We start from the raw sequence: 20,811 nt of genomic DNA on the forward strand, positions 1-20,811 counted from the left end.
TGGGGTTAAGTGACTTGCCCAAGGTCACACGGCTAATTTTTGTGTTAAGTGTCTGAGGCCAGATTTGAACTCAGGTCCTCCTGACTCTAGGGCCAGTGCTCTATTCACTGTGCCACCTAGCCGCCCCTGTCTCAAATTTTCAAGAAAATTCTAAGACTTCAATTACATATGCAAAAAAATTGACTATGATCAAATTCAAGTTTATATAAGAGATGGCTAAGCATCAGAAAAACAATTAACATTTAGCCATTATTTTAAATATCCAAAACACATTTATTATATCAAAAGATCAGAAAAAGCCCTTGGAAAAGCAAAATATTCACTTATGCTAAAGTAAAATAAAAAGTTAAAAAAAATCCAACCTAAAAAGCCTAAGTATAAAAGAGCAATTTTTAATATGATAAAAGTACATGTCTAAAAACAAAAACTAGCATTATTTGCAACAGAGAAACACCAAAAGCTTTTCCAATAAATTCAGGAATAAACCAAAGATGTTCCCTCTCTCCAGTGTTATTCAACACAATTCTAGAAAAGCTAATAGCAGTAAAGTAAGAAATAAATTCGTCATAAATATTGACAAAGGAGGAAAAAAAAATCATCCCTAATAGCTGACAAACATGATGGTTTACTTAGAAAATCTCAACAAATAATCAAAGAAACTAATTTAAACAACAGTTTCAAAAATAGCAAGAGAAAAAATAAACCCCCCAAATCAAAAGCAATATAAGCAATATATTGCTATAAAGAAATAACAAAATCCAAAAGAAAATAACAAAAAGAAATCACATTAAAAATTACTACAAAATGCATACAATATCTGGGACTCAGTCTACCAAGGTACATTTCAAGCTTTACATGAACACAATTACAAAACATTTTAAAACATGGTATTCTTTGATTATGGTTGGCCTATATACACACACACATATATATGTGTGTGTGTCTGTAAATATATATAATATATGAATGAATGTTAATGTTACCTAAGTTAAATTAAAGATTTAGTACTATACTAATCAAACTTTATTACAAAGAAGGCACTTTATAGAGCGAGGTATAACAACAAAATTCTTTTGGAGAAAGATATGGTCTAGAATCACAAGGAAAATAATGAAAGCAAGTAGTAAAAGGTGGAATAGCACTTCCTGACCTGAAATTATATTATAAAGCAAGAATTATATGTTATTTGGTGTAAATTAATAATAATGATGATAGTATTTATAAAACACTTTACAAAGTGCTTTACATGTTATTTCGTGTGATCCTTATAACAACTGTGTGATGTAAGTCTTATTAAACCCTTTTATAGAAGAGAAGACTGAGGCTGAAAGAGATCTGCTCAGAGTCACAAAGCCAGTAAATGTCTGAGGCAGGATTTGCCTTTGCTGAATTCCAAATCCAACATTTTATCGACTGTACTACCTGGTTTAAAAAATAGGAAAATAGACGAGTTAAATATTTTTAAAAAACAGATCAGTGATACACACTAAACAAGGAAGAATTGAAGAATCAGAAACAACCAAACTCAATAACCCAGTGTTCACTAGATATGAGAGTAAAAATTACTTGACCAAGAAGGCCGTATCTGACACAAACTACTAGGAAAACTGGAAAGCAAATGGCTGAAATTAAGTTTAGACACATACCTTTTACTATGAAGCTCAATTACCTCAAAATGGATGTGACCTGAATGTAAAAAAGTCACATCATTTTTTTTTTTTTGGAGAGGGAAGGTAGGGCAATTGGGGTTAAGTGACTTCCCCAAGATCACATGGCTAGTTTTTTTGTCTTAAGTGTCTGAGGCCAGATTTGAACTCAGGTCCTCCTGACTCCAGGGTCAGTGCTGTATTCATTGCACCAGCTAGCTTCCTGAGTCACATCATTTTTAAAAATTAGAAGAATATGAGATCAAATATCTTTCTTAACTATTATGATGTTATTAACCAAACAAGGGACAGGGGCAATCACAAAAGAGGTAACCTTGATTACATCAAACTGAAAAACTTTTGTGCTAACAAAATTGGTACAACTAGGAATAGAAGGAAAACTATTGACTGGAAAAAATTTTTTGCTTCAAATATCTATTATAAGGTTCTTCATCCAAGATGGATAAAGAACTAACAGAAATACTGGATCAAGAGCCATTCCCCAATAAATAAGTCACCACAAGACAAGAACAAACAGTTCTCAAAAGAATTTCCAAAAATAGAATAGAAATTATGAACATATGAAAGATGGCTCCAAGTCAGTAATGATAAGAGAAATGTGAATCAAAACAACTCTGGGGATTGCCTCAAAAATCTAGCAATCTGACAGAGTTGACAAAGGATATAAATAATTCACATTGGAGGATTATTTAAAGAAAAGCACATTGATAAACTGTGGAATCCAAAATGAACTCCATTTTATTTGGTTCTTTCCATTTTGTGATTGTCTTCCATTTTGTGAGCTGGCCCTTGCTTTGCTGTAAATCATATGATTATGAGGGAATTGAGATGTTGATATAATTCTGGGAAATTGGGGTAGTAGGTGCTGACCACAAGATGTTCCGTACATCTTGTGGTATGTTTTTATAATAACCACAGAATGTACCAGGATATTCTTGAAATAACCACAAGATTTATAAAACTTTGGCCGATCAGAAAGAGAGAATGCCCATGGTTACTCAAAATTGTGTAAGTTGATTGGTTCCTCATTACTGACTATCAGAAAGTAGTGTTAACTGCCAAACAGTATCCTTGAACCCTCTGAGAAAGTCTTGGACAGGACTGCTAGCCTTGCTAATAAATTGATTTGCTCTGAAGTTCAAATCTTTGTTTCCTCAGTTTCAATTGTGACAACATGGTGGGGCTGTGAATTAGTACCACAATTCTGGAAAGAAATTTTAATCCTGGTTAAAAAGCAAAATGACTAAACATCTCTACCCTTGGCCTATAGATCCCACCAATACCAATTCCCCAAAAAAGTCAAAGTTACAGAAAGAAAAAGTACCATATACACCAAAATGTTCACAGCAACATTTTTTTGTGGTAGCAAAGAATTGTAGACAAAGCATAGACATTCCTCCCTTTACACAAATTTGACTTTACATAAAGAATTCTAAAAGAAATAACGCTTTTAGGGGTGGCTAGGTGGCACAGTGAATAGAGCACCGGCCCTGGAGTCAGGAGGACCTGAGTTCAAATCTGACCTCAGACACTTGACACACACAAAAAAAACTAGCTGTGTGACCTTAGGCAAGTCACTTAACCCCAACTGCTCTCCCAAAAAGAAAAAAAGAAATAATGCTTTCCTAAAAAACACTCATGTTAACTTTACTGTCCAATACTGTGCTATATCAGAGCGTAAGCTCCCCCACATCAAAAAATAGCCCTCTAAGTGAAAGTAGAAAAACAGGAGCTCAGAGAGATGGATGGGGGCTTGGTTTGCAACCTCCTATCCCTGTGTGTTTGTCTCCTTGTGTCGCCTATCTTCTGTCCATCCTCATTTGGGTACCATCGTGTCTGTTCCTGGTCCTTATGTGTCTCCTCTCCTCTCCTGCCTGTGACCATATCCAACCTCCATGTGTCTCTCCAGCTGGGTTTTCTTCCTCTTGGTTCCAGCCAGCCCCCAAACTGGCCCTGTCCTATGGGTCCCTTTTCCGGCTCTCGCTTCTCTGTCCATAGCTCCCAGGAGTCTATGGGCATATGGCCTCCTTCTTCTCTCCCTCCCATCCCCACATCCACAGCAAATTTGCATTGCATAAAAAATAGCTTTAGGTAGAAGTCAGCTCCACTTGCATAAAACAAGAATGGTTGGTAGATGCTCATCAGCTAGGGAATAGCTAATCAAATTGCAGTACATGAATATAATGGAAAATTATTGTGTTACAAAAAATAATGATTACAAAGAATTCAGAGCATAGGAAGAATTTTACATAATGATGTAAAGCAAAATAAGCAGAACCAGGAAAACACATACAACGACTGCAATAATGTAAATGGTAATAAAATTTTTAAAAAGACATACAACTTAATGTTATATAATTATAATGGCCAAGCACAACCTCAGAGAAAAGTTGAGAAAACACACCTCTGGGATTATGGGTATAGAACACTGCAAATATTGTCAGACTTGATTAATGTGTCTGTAATATTAGACATGGTTTTATTCAACTTTTTTCCCCTCTATTTTATTCTTTGTTATAAGGGATGGTTCACTGGGTAAGGAAAGGGAAGGATACATTTGGAAATGAAAATTATGTAAAAACAAGTGATAGCCATAAAAATATTTTGTAAATCGTGATTTCACCACAGAAATAGCCATAATTACTTTAAGAATTTGCCCTTAAAAGTAATGTTAACTATATTTCTGTGATTCAGATTGCATTTTACTTTCTTAAAGGTCTTTTATCAAATAATTATTTTGCTTTTCTTCTTCAATATTGTCCCATGAAATGGATAGGGCAAATGTAGTCGAAGCTTTGTTATCCAGCCTCCTGGTGTAATGTAAAATACTGGCCTAGTTCGCAATATCCAGATATTATTCTAATTCCTCCACCATTTTTTCTCCTCCTAACACCCAGAAATAAATGAAAGGGCAGTATAAAACACCATGGTTTGCAAAATAACTCAAGAATTAAAAAACAAACCTTTTTCACAAGAACAGTAAATAACAACCCTCTAGCAACTTTATACTAACTCTAACATTATCTGGCTACCAGGTTACTAAATAGAAGACTTATAAAGGAGTACAGAAGAAAAGCCAGCTTGTAAGACTGATGAATTGATAAAGGTCAAATAACATTACTTTCATTCTACTGCTATTAGTATTCTCAGTTTACAAATGAAGAAACCTTGTACCTTCCACATGATACTTCAGTGAACCAGCAGTATACAAAACAAAACAGCTGGCAAGGGTGGAGGAAAATATATGGTCTATAGCTGCTGAAAAAAGATTTCTCTATAGGAATTTATTTATTAAAACAAACAAAAGAAACTATTAGCCCATTCATCCCTTGGAGATTAGAGTTGCTAGATTTCTGGAAATTTGGGAACAATAGATATGAGTTTGGAAAGGAAAATATGGACATTTGGAAGAAAATTAAAATAAAGCAACACTGATTTCGGTGCATCCTATAGCTCTTATCATTTGGTTTTTGTTGCTGAATCATTTTTCAGTCATGTTTGACTCTGTGACCAAATCTGAGGTTTTCTTGGCAAAGATGCTGGAGTGGTTTGCCATTTCATTCTCCAGCTCATTTTATAGATGAGGAAACTTAAGAAAATAGGGTGAAGTGACTTGCCCAGGGTCATACAGCTAGTGTCTGAGGCCAGATCTGAATTCAGGAAGATGAGTCTTCTTGACTTCAGGCCCAGCAGTCTATCTCTACTGGTACCACCTTGCTGACCAGTCATTTTGTTTATAGAAAATAATAATAATAACCCATGATGATCCCTTTGAAACACAACTAAAAATGATTTCCAAGTCAAGGAGGGTTATCATACATAAATGTCATACTAATGACTTAATGCACATGGATGACATCAAGTTATATGGTCTACTGAAACACAGTAAATGGTTTATTCATCTCTTGGGAAATTTTTCTACTGGTATTAGGTGTCATCCTCGATAAAATTATTTTTTGAAAAGAATAAAATTATTAATACACACCATGGAAAAATAGACATTGAAAGTTTTAACTTGAATCTAGAGGTTGAATTGAACTAATGGAAGAAAGTAATATTTATATATATCTTTCCAGCCAAGACACTTTGAGCAAAATGTTTATCATGAAGAAAGCTATAGTTGTATATATATCAAAAGACTTAATGGCATCCTGAAGTCAAAGCTTAATGGGAATAACCAATTCAGATCAATTAACACTTGAGTCATATCACTCTAAATACACACAGTAAAGTTGACAATAAATGTACCAAACACCCAAACAAAAACTCACAGAACAGCAACAACATGCAGGGTCATCACTACCAGACAGCTGCAGAAAGACCAACAAGCATTTGTTAGGCTCCTATCATCATGTCAGGCGCTGTTTAACATGGAGGATACAAAGAAAGGCAAAGGCTCATGACGTAATGGGGAGATGCCGCGGAAACAGCCCTGCGCGCATGATCCGTAAGGAGAGTAAACAGGAAGTAACAGAGGCTGGCACTCACTGCATTCTATCCCCGCACAGAGCTGTAGTAAAACCCTTCAAAAACTATGTGCCACTTGGTCTGTCAAATGTAACTGAAAGTGGTTACCTCTGAATAGAAACTATAAAATGGCTACCAGTCACGAGCAGAATCTAAAAGGCCTCCATAGACATAATCCACAGGAACTTAATCAACAATATGCCAACCAAGAAGCCTCAAACAAATAGATGCATCATACAGAGAAGTTTAAAAAATAGAGCAGTTAATACAAAATGCTAAGTTTGGCATTCAAAGACCTTTATAATCTAGCCCCCTCCTACCTTTCCTGTCATCTTACGCCTTACTCCCCAAAATGTATTCTTCCATCCAGTGACACTGGCTTCCTGGCTGTTCCACAAATAAAGCACTCCATCATTTCTTTGCTCTGGTCTTTTTTTTTCTCTAACCATGCCAGAACACTCTCCCACACTCTCCCTGGCTTCCTTTAAAGCCCAACTAAAATCATACCTTCTACACAAAGTTTTCCCCAACCCCTCTTAATTCCAATGTGTTCCACCTATTAATTATCTTCTGTTTATCCTGTATATAGCTTACTTCATATATACTTGTTTGCATGCTATCTCTCCCATTAAATGGTTAAGTTCCTTGGAAGCAGAAACTATCTTTTGCCTCTTTTGTATCCCCAATGTCTATTAAATGATTATTGATTGGTTAATAGCCATTTAGGACAGAAATTACATAATGGTTATCTATAAAGAGTCCAGACTTTCTGATCATTGCAGATAATAAAAGGAATAGAAACTGCAACATTTCACATCAGGTTGCAAAAATTTAGCACCTACCAAATACTTAGAAAGACATCATCAATTGATGAGAATTATACACCTGTATTACAGTTTGTGATCTTTGCAACTAACAGATGCTAAATTTCCTAATTACAAATACAAACCACAAAATATTCTGAAGAATTTTTAAAAATTGTATCACAACTACTAGATAAAGCAAAATCACAAACTACTACCAATAATCACCCAGATCCATAAAAATTTAATAACATTTAATAGGTGTTGCCACACCAAATATTCATAATTTCCAAGTTACATAGAATAAAATGCTCTAAAATAGACCAAATGGAAGAAATAAAAACCATGTGGAAACAAGATAAAAACATTTTCCCCATTGTCCTTTGGAATCATTCTTGGTTATGGCATTGATTAGATTTCTCTAGTCTTTCAAAGTTGTTTTTCTTAATAAAGGTGTAATTATTGTACAAATTTTTCTGCTTGCTTCACTTTGCATCAGTTCATATAGGTCTTCCCAGGTTTCTCTGAAACCATCCCATTTCATCATTTCTTATAATCCAATAATGTATTATATTTATATATCATCATTTGTTTAGCCATTTCCTGATAGGTAACTCTCTAGTATCCAGTTCTTTACTACAAAAAGGGATGCTAAATTAAAACAGCTCTGAGGTACCACATCACACCTATCAGATTGGCTAACATGACAAAAACAGAAAATGACAAATGTTGGGGAAGATGTGGGAAAATTGGAACACTGATGCATTGTTGGTAGAGTTCTGAACTGATCCAACCATTCTGGAGAGCAATTTGGAACTATACCCAACAGGCTATAAAACTGTGTATACCCTTTGACCCAGCAATACCACTTCTAGTTCCATATTTCAAAGAGATCATAAAAAGGGGGAAAGAATCCACATGTACAAAAATAGCAGCTCTATTGCGGTGACCAAGAATTGTAAAGTGAGGGGATGCCAATCAACTGGGGCATGGCTGAATGAATTGTTGTATATGAATGCAATGGAATATTGTTCCATAAGAAATAGTGAGCAGGCAGACTTCAGAAAAACCTGGAGAGAATTGCATGAACTGATGCCAAGTAAAGTGAGCAGAACCAGAAGAAAACTGTACACAGTAACACCAACATTGTGTGATGACTAACTTTGATAGACTTAGCTCTTCTGAGCAATACAATGTTCTAAGACAATTCCAAGACTAGTGATGGATTCCACATCCAGAGAAAGAACTATGGAGTCTGAATGCAAAGCAAAGCATACTATTTTCTCTTTTTGTTGTTGTTTTTTGTGTTTTCTTTCTCATAGTTTTCCCCTTTTGTTTTGATTCTTCTTTCACAACATGATCAATGTGGAAATGTCTGATATAATAAAATATGTATAGTCTATGTCAAATTGCATGCTGTCTTGGGGAGGGGAGAGTGGAGGGAGAGGGGAAAATTTAAAAATGAAAAATCTTATTAAAAGCAAAAGCTGAAAACTAAAAATCAATTTTTTTTTTAAAAAAGGGCTGCTATAGATCTTCTTGTACATGTGGATCCTTTTTTTTTTCTTTGATCTTTATGGAACATAATCCAAGTTGGCATTATTTATAAATAGTTGTCACTTTCAGGACATTAGTTTCAAACTGCTTTCTGGAATGACTGGACCAATTTATAGATCTACCTAACTTCCCTGCTATCCTTCCACTGTTCATTTTCCTCTTTTATCATCTCTGCCAATCTGATAGCTGTGAGATGGAACATTAGAGTGGTTTTAATTTGCATTTCTCTAGTTATAGGTGATTTGGGGTGTTTTTCCCCTACATTGATAACTTGAATTTCTTCCTCTGAAAACTGTCTGTAGACCATTTATCTGTGAGGGAATGACTCTTGTTCTTACAAATTTGAATCAGTTCTTTATATATCTCCAATGTTTTTTCCACTATGCCCACAAGCATCTTGATTTCACAACTTCATCTCATGTAAAAGTTCATAAATATGATGGTGGTCAGGGGATATCTTGTGGTTGTAAAGACAAGAAGCAGAATGATGGCATTAAAAATAGAAGTAAGAAATAAACACTACATATAATCCATTGGTGACTGACTAGATCTGGGAGGTGAGTGAAAAAGTAAAAGATGACAAAAGTTTCAAACTTGAGTAACTGGGGGACTAATAGTGTCATTGATAGAGAAATTAGGACCAAAAGAATCAAGTTCCATCTTAATTTTGGAGGATGGGAGTAGGAGGAGAGAACATGTTTAAACTCATTTAATTTCAGGTGTCAGCAGGATCTGGCTTAGAAACATCAACTAGGAAATTGAGACTTAAAAAGTTCAAAAGATACCAATAACAGCTATAGATTTAGCATCTTCACATAAGTGACAACTGAAGACACAAGAACTGATTATTCTCTGTACCTTGAAAATAAAAACCAAATCTTCTACCATTCCACAATAAATTCAAAAACAGGTGACCCAAGTATTAAAGATTTTGTCATAAAAAAATTAGAAGAGATTCAAATTAGATCAGCTATCTTTCAGAGTTATGAGTAGAGGATAACTTCTTGGTCAAACAAGGAATAGAGAAAATAACAAAAGATAAAATAGAAATTTTGGGTATATGAAATTGAAAAGCTTTTACACAAATTAATGCAGGAGAAGAAGAAATCAATTGGAGGAAAAATCTTTTCTAGCAAATAGTAGATGTAGGTTTGATATCCAAACTATAAAAAGCAACAGAAATATATGACAAATTGCCACTCCAGTAGTAATCAGAAGGTATGAACAGTTCTCAAAATCTGAACTGCAAAAAAGAGCAGTCATGTAAAAGAAGGCTCCAGGTCACTAATGAGATACATAGAAATCAAGACAAGTCTGAGGTTTCACCTCACACCCAGTAAATCAGCAAAAGGGACAAAAGGCAGGAATAGTCATCTATTATTGGAGGAACTATGAATTAGTGGAATATTCAAGAAAACAATTTGGAATTATGCAAACAAAGTGATTAAAATATCCATACCCTTTAACTTGGAAATTACACTGCTAGGTATCTGTCTCAAGGTAGGCAACGACAAAAGGAAAGGATCTATATAGACCAAAAGCAACACTTTTTGTGCTAGCAAATGGCTGGAAATAAAATAGCTGCCTATCCACTGGGAACTAGCTAAACAAACTATGGCACATGAATGCAATGGAATATTAACTGTGATACAGGAATGACAAATATGATGAATACAGAGGATCAACGAAAAGACTGATATGAACTCATGCAAGCTTGGTAAAATAAGCACAGCCAGAAAAACAACATACATAACAATAAATAATAAAAAATAAGTGAAAGGAACAACAATCTCAACAGTCAAAACTGAATGCTGTGAAACTATAACGGTCAAGTTTGGCCTCTAAGAAGAGATATGAGAAAAAACCTCTCCCTTACTCCTCTGCAAAAGTGGGGGTCCATTTGCATAGAACTTTCATATAGCATCAGATTTTTTTTAATGTTTATTGGTATGGCTGATTTTTTTTTCTTTTCCTCTCCTTTAAAAAAAATCCTTTGCTATACCTTTAGGTTTTCTGGGAAAATTTAGGAGAGACCCATGGGAAATTTAAGTGATATAAAAAAAATATATAAATAAAAATCTGTTTTTTAAAAAAAGAAGAGAGGGTACCAGAGATAGATCTTTTGATTGCTAAAGAGGCAACCATGTAGCTATAACATAAGCATCCTTCAATCATTCCTTCAAAATGGGGTTAAACATCTATTTTTCAACAATTCAATTAAACAAGCATTTACTAAGTATCTATTACAGGCAAATTATAGAGGTAGCTGAGCTCCTGGTCAGTGTTGCACTTGGAATTAGAAAGATCAGAACTCAAATCCAGTTTCTGACATTTAACAGCTATATGACCTTAGGCAAATTACTTAATCTCTCTCTTCAAACAACTATGAGAAACTTATCTATTAAATTATCAATAGGCCAACAGAGACACTTCCATGTCACCATTTCCATGTCACCATGAAGAATTCTAAGCACAAATAAGTGTGAAATGCAATGTGGTGTATAGCAGGATAGTGAGGGACTTGGAAGACAGGAAGACCAGGGGTCAAATGCTGCCTAAGACATTTACTGGCTAAGTGACCCTGGGACAAGTCACAACCTCTCTGAGCCTCATGAAGGAATCACACCCAATGACCTTTAAAGTCCCTTCCAACTCTAAATTCATGATTCTATGATCCTAAATTGGTGGAAGTTACTTTAAGCACCCAGTCTCACTGAAAAACAATCCAGCTTTTAAAAGCAGCAGTTTTTCTCTCTAAGTTTCACTAGTGTTTTCTTCTTTCAAATAATTAATTATAAACTAAGTAAGCAAAAAATACTTGTTTTTCTTTTTTAGGATATGAATTAAGAGGAAAAAGTTGAAGACAATTAGCAGTAATGCCCAATATTTGACCAAAGTGAGTTCTTTTGATTAAATCTCTGCACAAGTAATTTAATTCTAGCATACTTAAAACAGACAAAAATACACATTGTTGTAGTTAAATCTGTGTCTTAAACTAAATAATTATAAATACAAATATTTCAAATGGATTTGACTAGATCTCATGAAATTTGTTTTTCAGGAAGTAATAATAACAGTTCACACTTACACACATTTAAGAGTTTTACATACAAGTTATTGTCTTATGAGGGAAAATATGATTAGGTTATCTTAAAACAAAAGATGTACTATCTATAACTAAGTAAAACAATCTCTTCTTCCATGTTGACTGGCATACAATCACTTTACTCCTTAGTGAGTTGTTCACAGAACCAATAGCTATTAAAGAACTGAAGTATTAAAAAACACGTCCCAAAACTATAGGCTTATTACCTTAGTTATTAATAAAGCAATTTTATAGATCTATTTTTCTTGGTGATGATTCTTCTCCTATCAATATAGATTGGAAAAAATATTTCCCAAGTAACCATTATTAATCTGTTTAATAAGAGATAGTTGTCCTCCCAATAACTTCACCAATATATACTTCAATTTATTGTGGTATATAAAAAAAGTCAGTTTTTCTGAGATAGGTGCAAAATTAATCTAAAAAACTGAATAGACTGTTTTACCTGGATTGTAAAAAATATCAAGAAGTTAACCTGTACGTGAAAAATATTAAATTTAACTCCCCTCTAATTAGTTATTTCTATTATGACTGCAATTTTTTAAGGTGTACAATTAAATTTATTTACTCTACTTGAGACCATGGGGTGAGCTATAACTAAATTACCTAAAATATCTAGCTATAAGATTCCTTTTTCCTCATGTTTAATCAAAAGTTGGCTGTCATAATTATTAGTTTATCACTGGCCTAAACCAATATAGTTTACAAGAACCAACCAAACCAGGATAAATAGCAACTACGCAGAAAATTCAACCAATGACATACTTATCTAATCTCTTTTTGTCTGGAAGGGACTGTTCATGTCTGTACTGCACTTAGTACACACTGCAGGTGCATAATTGTTTATTAGTAATAATCATCTTCAATTCCCAGAAATCTGGTGCATGATAGCAATCTCATTCCCTAGATGACATAACTAGGATTTGAAAGAGAGAAAAAAGAGCTTAACTGCCAGTTCGACCTTGGGTCAATTATACTACTAGTCAAAAAAATTTCATCAAATTTCAGAGCAAAGTGGCATAACTACAGATAGCTAAGGAGTGGGGAGAGTGGCAGGGAGACAGGTTAGCATATGACAGAAGACTATCATTCTTTTCTTATTATAGGATTTAGAGTCTTATTTAGGGACTTGTTTCTTTTTGGGGGTTTGGGGTGGGTTTTGGTTTTTTGGGGGGCAACTGGGGCTAAGTGACTTGCCCAGGGACTGTTTCTTAACTCTTATGTTATGTTATAGTATATTCTCTTCACTTCATAAATGAATAAAACATTTTTCAACCTTATGACAGTGGCATTATTCATAAAGAACTTAAAAAGAATCTTTGGAAAGATAATCTTAGATATAGAACATCAGTAATCACTAGTGTGTTTCCATACAATAAATTTTTTTCTGCAGGTACTTTCCCCCAGATCTGCTTTAGCAAACTGTCTTGTTCACATGACAATAACATCATATGTTGAGAGAGCCAGAATGGATCTTGAACATCATTAACTAGCCCAGCCCTCTCCTTGTTACAAATGAGCAGACTCAAGCCCAGAGAGATGGGGTGACCTGCCCCAGGTCACACAGCCGGTACAATAAAACTGGTGCCTAATTCTCCTTCCTCCCAAATCCAGGTCTCTTTGTTGTACATCATGCTGCCTCCCCAAGTAGAATTTTAATGCATGGGTGATTTTTTTTTGGATGGGGGAGGGCAGGGCAATTAGGGTTAAGTGACTTGCCCAAGGTCACACAGTTAGTAAATGTTAAGTGTCTGAGGCCAAATTTGAACTCAAGTACTCCTGATTTCAGGGCTGGCGCTCTATTCACAGCACTACCTAGCCATCCCAATGGGTGATTTTCTGAGCTGGAGCCAAAAGCTACATGCCACTGTTGTATATTAAAATATAATACTGTTTTATTGTATCTTGTTTTGAAAGTTAAACATGGGAATCATTTTATTGGTTAATATTTAACATACATAAAAGAACATTCCATCCTCACTCAGCATATACCTGATCATAAAAGCACCCATAATCTTCAGGACTCCCCCTTCCCAACACTATCACAATTTCTAAACTTGAGGCAAAAACATTTTCAGCTTTTAAAGTCTGCCTTATAATTTGAAGCTTATAGCTTAACTGGTTTTCTATTTCCACAGACATAAAAAAAAAAGATTTATAATTTTGGAAGTAGAGATTAATCTGAAAGATTCAGCCCAGTTTTTGACCATTTCCAGGGGAAAGGGAGTGGCCTTTTCTCTGTCTTTCTCATGAATTACAAACTGCTCTGTTTGGCACTTAAAGCCCCTTTACAATCCTGGTTTAAATCACTTTCCAGGCTCGTTATACATAACTCCTGTCCATGTACTCTACAGTTCAGACAAAGTGGCCTTATTGCTGCTCCTCTCATATGACATTCTAGCTACTGTCTAAGTGTTTTTGCACTAGCTGTCCCTCACTCCAAGAATGCACCCCTTCCTCACCTCTTAGAACCCCTTGTGCTTTTTAAAACTCAGCTGTCATCTCCTACATGACACCTTTCTTCATCTCGTGTCAGTACTTTCTCTCCAAACTACCTTGTAATTATTATCTACATATCTTACATATACTATTAAGTATACATTTGAGAGAATATAAGAAGCTTGAAAGAAGGAACTTGTTTCATTTTTATGTCTTACCAGTTACTAGAAAGTACTTAATAAATGCTTGCTGATTGTCAGGTCTGAAGCAGAATGTTACCAATAAGTCTAGAAGTTTATTACTTTTCCTTTAGAAGTTTATGTTCATATGAGAAAAAACAAAAATGTTCTTTATCTTCCTTTATTCTCCATTCATGAATATTTTGGGAAATTTAAGAAAATTAAACCACACTTTCACCTGGCTATGCATTCTTGGCCTCAACACAATCTAAGCATTTCTGTGTCCCTTAACAAGCTTTCACATGTGTGATTGCTTACTTATAACTCAATATTTCACTCCAAAGAAACAGTTATTTTTCAAATGATTACAAGATGTAACCAGAAAATGTTATTATCAGGGTAGTACAAAAATGAAGAGCTCAAAAAGAGTCAGAACAATGCCTGACTCTTGACTATCTTCTGCCTTCTGCCTTTAAAATACTCAATTTAATTTTTATTGCTATTTTTTAAACCTTTTTCTCCCCTTTCTATCTCAGTTATAGAAAAGTAGACATAAAATCTGCAGTTATGTGAACTCCCCCTTGTGGTCTCATGTCCTGATCAAAAGTTTTCAAAAGGCTAGACATTTTTTGAAAAGAAAAAAAAAATTATGAAAAAAAATTTTCATGCTCAATTGTTTTTATTCTAACTGATCACAAATTACAATAGAAGAGTAAAGTTTGAGTTTAAAAAAAAATCTAAAAATTAAATGCCTAAATGTATTGTGAAATAGGTTGCAATCCAATTTGAGTAAAATTCTTTTATAATCAACTAGAAGAATCAGTTTAAATTTGTCTGTGGTACTGGAATTTTATCAAATCAAACACTGCTTTAAATAAGCAGACTATCCCCCTGGGGCTTGGCAACAAAAAGACAAGTTATGATGCTACAAACTATACAGACTGCATCTTTTGGCAGGTCTGGTCTTACACTTCTGGAAAATTTTTTTAAATTGCTCTATCTATAAATGACACTGACCTTAAATAGGAGAAAGGACTCAAAAGCACTTTATGTTCTTATAACATATAGTTATAACAATTTACAGGTCAATGACCTCTCCCCATAAAAAATTTAATTATCCTTATGCTTTTTTATAAATGATATTAAAAAAATAATTTCATCACAGGATTGACATATCTTTATAACATGAAATTAAGATATAGAATAACCAAATCAACTGAACACTAGACTTCAGAATTTCTGACTTGCTAATATTTAGATATATACTAAAAACTTATCACAACATAAGAAAGCCAAACATATGCAACATTACAAATGTAAAATTCTGTTATCAATAAGTTAGATTATAAAGTTTATGCAATTTCTGTAGTATTACAAACTTAAAGGATTAAATTATTTCCTGGATAAATGATTTAACAGGCATTGTTATATGTTAAGTAGTTTAGTAAGTAATAAAGTTACTTCCTCTTTGGAAATAACAAAATTTATGTTGAAGGGATATATACTAGGTATTCAACCCATTGCAATTCAACAACCTAGGTGGGCCTCAGTTTCCCCATAAGCAAAATTAGGGGATTAGACATTGGGCATTTAGGCCACTATAGCCCCTTCAAATTCTAAAACTATAATTATATTATATTATTCTAATTTACCAACAAGGCTCCTGGAGATACAAAGATAAATAAGAAAGATATGATTCCTGCTCTTTGGAAGTTATCTAGAAGACAATATCATTTGGTTTTTATCCTTTATTTAGCATCTCCAACATAATTTCTTATTTTCTGGCATTTATTTTATCTTTAGAGGCAACATATTATAATAGAATTTAAGAAGTTCTGGGCTCTCAAGTGCCATCTCTGAAATATACTGTCTGTATGATCCTTAACCTCTCTATGCTACAGGTAACTTTCTTAAGACTATGCAACGCAAAGCTATCTGTACTGATTGATGGAATGTTGTTAGTTCTTATATAGATAAAATGAAAATTCCAGACCAATAACAATTCACAAAAAGGAAGAGACAAGCTCAAAAGGAATATTGGCTAAGAAATTAATTTAAAATTAGAAAAGTATATAGAGTATATGATGTTAAGATAATTCAATTTGCACTTAATTCAGAATGTGGTATGTGATTAAGAATTGTTTACAATGTGTTAACAAGGTGGAAAAATAAAAAAAATCAAAACTGGATTTTAAAATTTAGATTTATTTTTAAAAATAGGCCTTTAAAATTAAAATAACTTTGATTTTTTAAAGTTTATATAGTGATAGTTTTAATAAGTGGGAGCTTGAAGCTTCATGAAATAGATTTTATTCTAATTATGTAATGTACTGTGATAATATAGTGATATAAACTTTTTAGAAAGGTTTTACAAATGGAAAACAATGAGTCATGTACAATATTAATGGTTCAATCTGATGGGGTTCCCAGAGGTTCCTTACGGATTGTTTAGAAAGATGAAAAAGCAGTCTATGAACAAATGGAAGGGGGACAAAAGAATGAATTAGTGCATATATAGTCATATTATTTTGAGTTTCTCATATTGACTTGGCTGAAACAATGGGTTTATTTTTTTTAAATCTCTAATGTATAAGACAGAGGAAAAATTCAAATACAGATATACTCAGGGTTTTTTTAATGACTGATTTTCTAGGTAAAAGAACAGAATCAGAACAGAGAAGCTTAGTGTTTAAATAAGAGAAATTTGGAAAATTATGTTTATTTGTAATGATTACCCACAAGGATCCTTCAAATACTCTATTAAAACTATCTCATTACTTCATTAAATGGCCACTTTAAGTTCAGGGGAAAAATTGAATCCTCGTTCAGTTGTGTGACATAGCTTACAACTTAAACTAAATAAGAGCAAAATTAAAAACTACTTTCAAAAGTATCCTTTCTAAAACTGAAACTTACAGCTGAGCTATAAAGAACATATATTATGTTAAACAAGGCACTTCTAAGAAATGTGAACACATCCAAGTCTGCTTGATAAGTAATTTAAAGAAAATCCACCCTACAACATGTCAAAGATTTTTTAACCTCTTACTTTTTCCACAGATAAACTTAATTTTTCATACATATATACACACATATGATATACTATGCTGTTGATCGAGACAAAATAATGGATTGTAGACTGGAAACAATAACTTGCTTCTCATTATGTACTATCTCTTCCGGGATACTTTGTCCTACCCTACCTCCCTTCTGTGCCCTACCACCATTAAACAACTACACTGGTTTCTTTGTAATAATCCAAATCAAAAGGTTAAAAAAAAGTCTAAGTTCTATATTATTTCAAGAACTACTTTTTGAAAGCCAACCAAAGAAATAATTCTTCTTGTAGGTCTTTCCTCAAAGAAGCAAAGAAGGTTAATCAGATGGGGGGGGGGGGCATGGGGAGGGAGGTAATAATGCTAATAATCTGAACATTATGAAAATTCAAAAACTGAAAGAAATCCAAAGTCCAGCTGAAAAATGTGAAACAATTCAACTAGAAGCTAAATACTTTCTAATTATGCCAAAATCACAAAATATACATAGTAACTTGCCACAAACATAAAATAATTTCCCACAGTATTTCCTTCTTAAATCAATCTTCAAGTAATAACATGTTTTAGTTACTACAATTCTCTTAAGAAAGGCTAAGACCTCCCAACTAAATGTTTCCTTATCTATATGCCAAAATGTTCCCTGATCAGATCTACTTGCACAAAAGCACAAAGCTAGAATTTTCTTTTTTTGCTTTTGGAGGGAGAAGGCAGGGCAATTGGGGTTAAATGACTTGCCCAAGGTAACAGGGCTAGTAAGTGTTAAGCATCTGAGGTTGCATTTGAACTCAGGTCCTCCTGTTTCCAGGGCTGGTGCTCTATTCACTGTGCCACCTAGCCTCCCCACAAAAACTATAGAGTCTTGACCTAAACTTAAGAATACCTGGACTTTTAGTCCTATGTATGGTTTTCCAAAAAACTGTATCATAGTACACTTCACTCAGGGTACTAAAAGACTAAATTGTCATTACTCAGCTAAAAGTAGGTTATTCGTACAATTCTATTTCAAATTGTTTAACATTAGAACATCTTTAAGTGGTATGTTGTTTTAGGATTGAAGCTATCTTTAAACTCCTACTTTAATAAAGTAGAATCAGTCGAGTCATGACACTTCCTCTATTACAAAGAATGAGAAATTCTTTCATATACCATTAGAGTACTAAAAATCATTAGTGCAGTACTTTTTAACATCAATTTAAGACTCAAACAGCACTGATTTTTCCATTCAATTATAACATGGTGGTAGATTTTTCTGCAAGACAGGTGAAATAATAATTAAGAAGGCTACACTGTATGCCTCATATTCTATGGAAATTCTAAACCAAAAGAGATCCTTGGGAAGGCTAGGGAGACAAAAGAGAGACAAGGAGCAGATGTAGGACTAGCAAGTAATAGCCTAAAGCTCTGGCTAACTTCAAGAAAATTACTCTTGAACACTGACACAGTCCAAGAAATCAATGAAGGTGAGGAAATCCAAAATTATAGTTCTAACTACTACCAACATATTTCTCAATTCCAGGCTAAAGTTCCCAACTTTCTGTCTCTCAAGTGCAATTAAACAGGAAAAGTAAGGTTTTCTTTTCCTGTTACGGGAAAATAGATAAACGCTTACACTCGAACTTCACACACGGTTACCTCTCGGAGTTTTGATCTGATAAGATCCTTCCCCCAGCCTCTTGACTGAACAGACAAGAGCACTGGACATTGGTCATCCAGATGAGGCAAATTCCTGCAACGGGTGGAAGAGAAGAAAGACACGTTTGGAATCGTAATCTGTCAGAAACCGAATGAGAGAAAAACTAAAGGCAGAAAGAATAAAGACCAGAGCAACCTGTCATTTGCTTCTCTTGGGGGAAAAAAATAGGGGTATGGGGGGGGGGGGAGAAGCAGTGGGAAGGAAAGGATAGAGAATTGTCCCCTCCATGTGTGTTAAACTCCCCCCCCCCAAAAAAAAGGAAACCACCTCTGGGAAGGGAACACGGGGAGCAAATCTTATAGACACGGAGATGCAGGGATGAGGGTCTGGGGAGGGCACTCTCCAAAAGCTTCCCAAGCTGCTGGGCAGAGCCAGGGTCCCCTGGGAGGGATGGGTCCCTGCCTCCTCCAGCCCACCAGGGTCACCGAGGCGCGAGGCGCAGGAAGGGCACGCGCGCGCGGGCTCGTATGTATGCACGCATGCATGCATGCATACACACACACACACGAGGTATATATACATAGTACATACACACTCACACGAGGTAGGAAGAGCTCACAGGCGGCGCGCCCAGCTCACCTCACCTCACCGCCCCAGCTCCACACTACACAACTCGCCTCGCTCCCCAGGGGCGGCCCGGGGAGAGGCGGGATGGGGTGGAAGGGCGGGGGAGGGAGTGTGGGGGGGGTGCCCGGACCTGATCCCGATCCCAAGTCTCCGCCGCGGCTGCTGCCTCCTCCTCCTCCTCCTCCTCCCTCAGGCCCCATCCCCACGGTCTCTGCCCCCACCGCGCTACCTGCCGCTGCGCTCGTTCTTTCTCTTTGGCCCGCTCGCCCCCGTACCCAACCGCTAGCCCGCGCGCCGGTGCGCCGCCGCCGTTGACTGGCAGAGCCCAAGAGCCGGCCGGAGTCCCCCACCCCTCCCACCTCCTCCACCCACTCTTCCCCCTCCACACACACACTGGGCAGAGCGGAGAGATGCCCCGCCTCGCCGGCCGCAGGACCGGCCTCCTATAGGTCTCCTAAGCTGTCAGTCCCCTCCTGAAAGGCGCGCGGGCCACCGCCTCGCCTCTTCCAATTGGCCGCCCGCGCGCGGCCCATGCAAATGAGGCACCGCCTCCACTCCCTCCCAATTAGTGCTTCTTTACTCCCCCTCCCTCCCAGAAGTCTCCCCTTGCCTTAGCCCCAGAAGCCCACGTGTCTTCTCTGTATCAGACCCAGTCGCCACCCTAGAGCCTAGGAAGGAGGCGAGAGCCTTCGGACGTCCCCGTACCCACCCGGTAATCTCTCCAGGGGAACTCTGCTACAAACCGCTTACTCTGTCATTGCAGGATTTCCCTTCCTCTTTTAGCGTCTGACTCTCCTGCTTCCCCCCTCCATCCGATCCATGAGAACTGCCCTACAGATGGAAGGGGTGGGTAAGCTTGAAAGGAGTGGTTCCGTCCCTAGCAGACTGCCTGGACATACTAGTCTAGATAGCCACCCTGGAAAGTCAGAGATACCCGGGACCGAGAAATCCTCAGCCTCCTGGACCCAGGCCAGTGGGTGCTTAGTAAATATTTGGTTAAGTGGATGTGTTGAACGCAGAGGGAAGTACCTTCTCGAATGACTGTCATGAACTTTCCTTTTTCGTAAGCTCTCTGATATCCATTAAATACAGTTAACATGTATAAAAATGTTTTAACAGTGGCGACCTGCTTTCCTCACAATGCTGTGAGGTGAGTAGGATAATGGATTAGTTCCAGTCTACATTCTGGGAAATTGAAGCTCAGCAACTTTAAGCTGTTTACCCAAAGTCAAACAGTAAATGGCAGCTATGTTGGAGCAGGCATTCAAGGCCATATC

The 20,811-nt window shown here is 36.1% G+C and overlaps 1 protein-coding gene across 10 annotated transcripts in view; it reads right to left on the minus strand.

The window, feature by feature from the left end:
* Positions 1 to 19,923, minus strand: part of FKBP5 (FKBP prolyl isomerase 5) — a 169,063-nt gene extending 149,140 nt beyond the window's left edge. For 3 of the 10 annotated variants that reach the window (XM_069073520.1, XM_069073528.1, XM_069073519.1), the window contains exons 1-2: positions 19,764 to 19,923; positions 18,884 to 19,000 (exon numbers count right to left, since the gene is read on the minus strand). The gene's annotated coding sequence lies outside the window, so the exon portion shown is untranslated. Of the gene's footprint in view, positions 1 to 18,883; positions 19,001 to 19,498; positions 19,633 to 19,763 lie in introns of those variants that run through there. The other 7 variants (XM_069073524.1, XM_069073523.1, XM_069073527.1 and 4 more) reach the window with 4 other exon arrangements.
* Positions 19,924 to 20,811: the final 888 nt, after the last annotated feature.

This window comes from Petaurus breviceps, unplaced genomic scaffold (assembly GCF_028583685.1).
Source record: "Petaurus breviceps papuanus isolate PSGF00001 unplaced genomic scaffold, PetGlider_PUasm1.0 90865, whole genome shotgun sequence".
In the NCBI taxonomy this organism is placed as follows: Eukaryota; Metazoa; Chordata; class Mammalia; order Diprotodontia; family Petauridae; genus Petaurus; species Petaurus breviceps.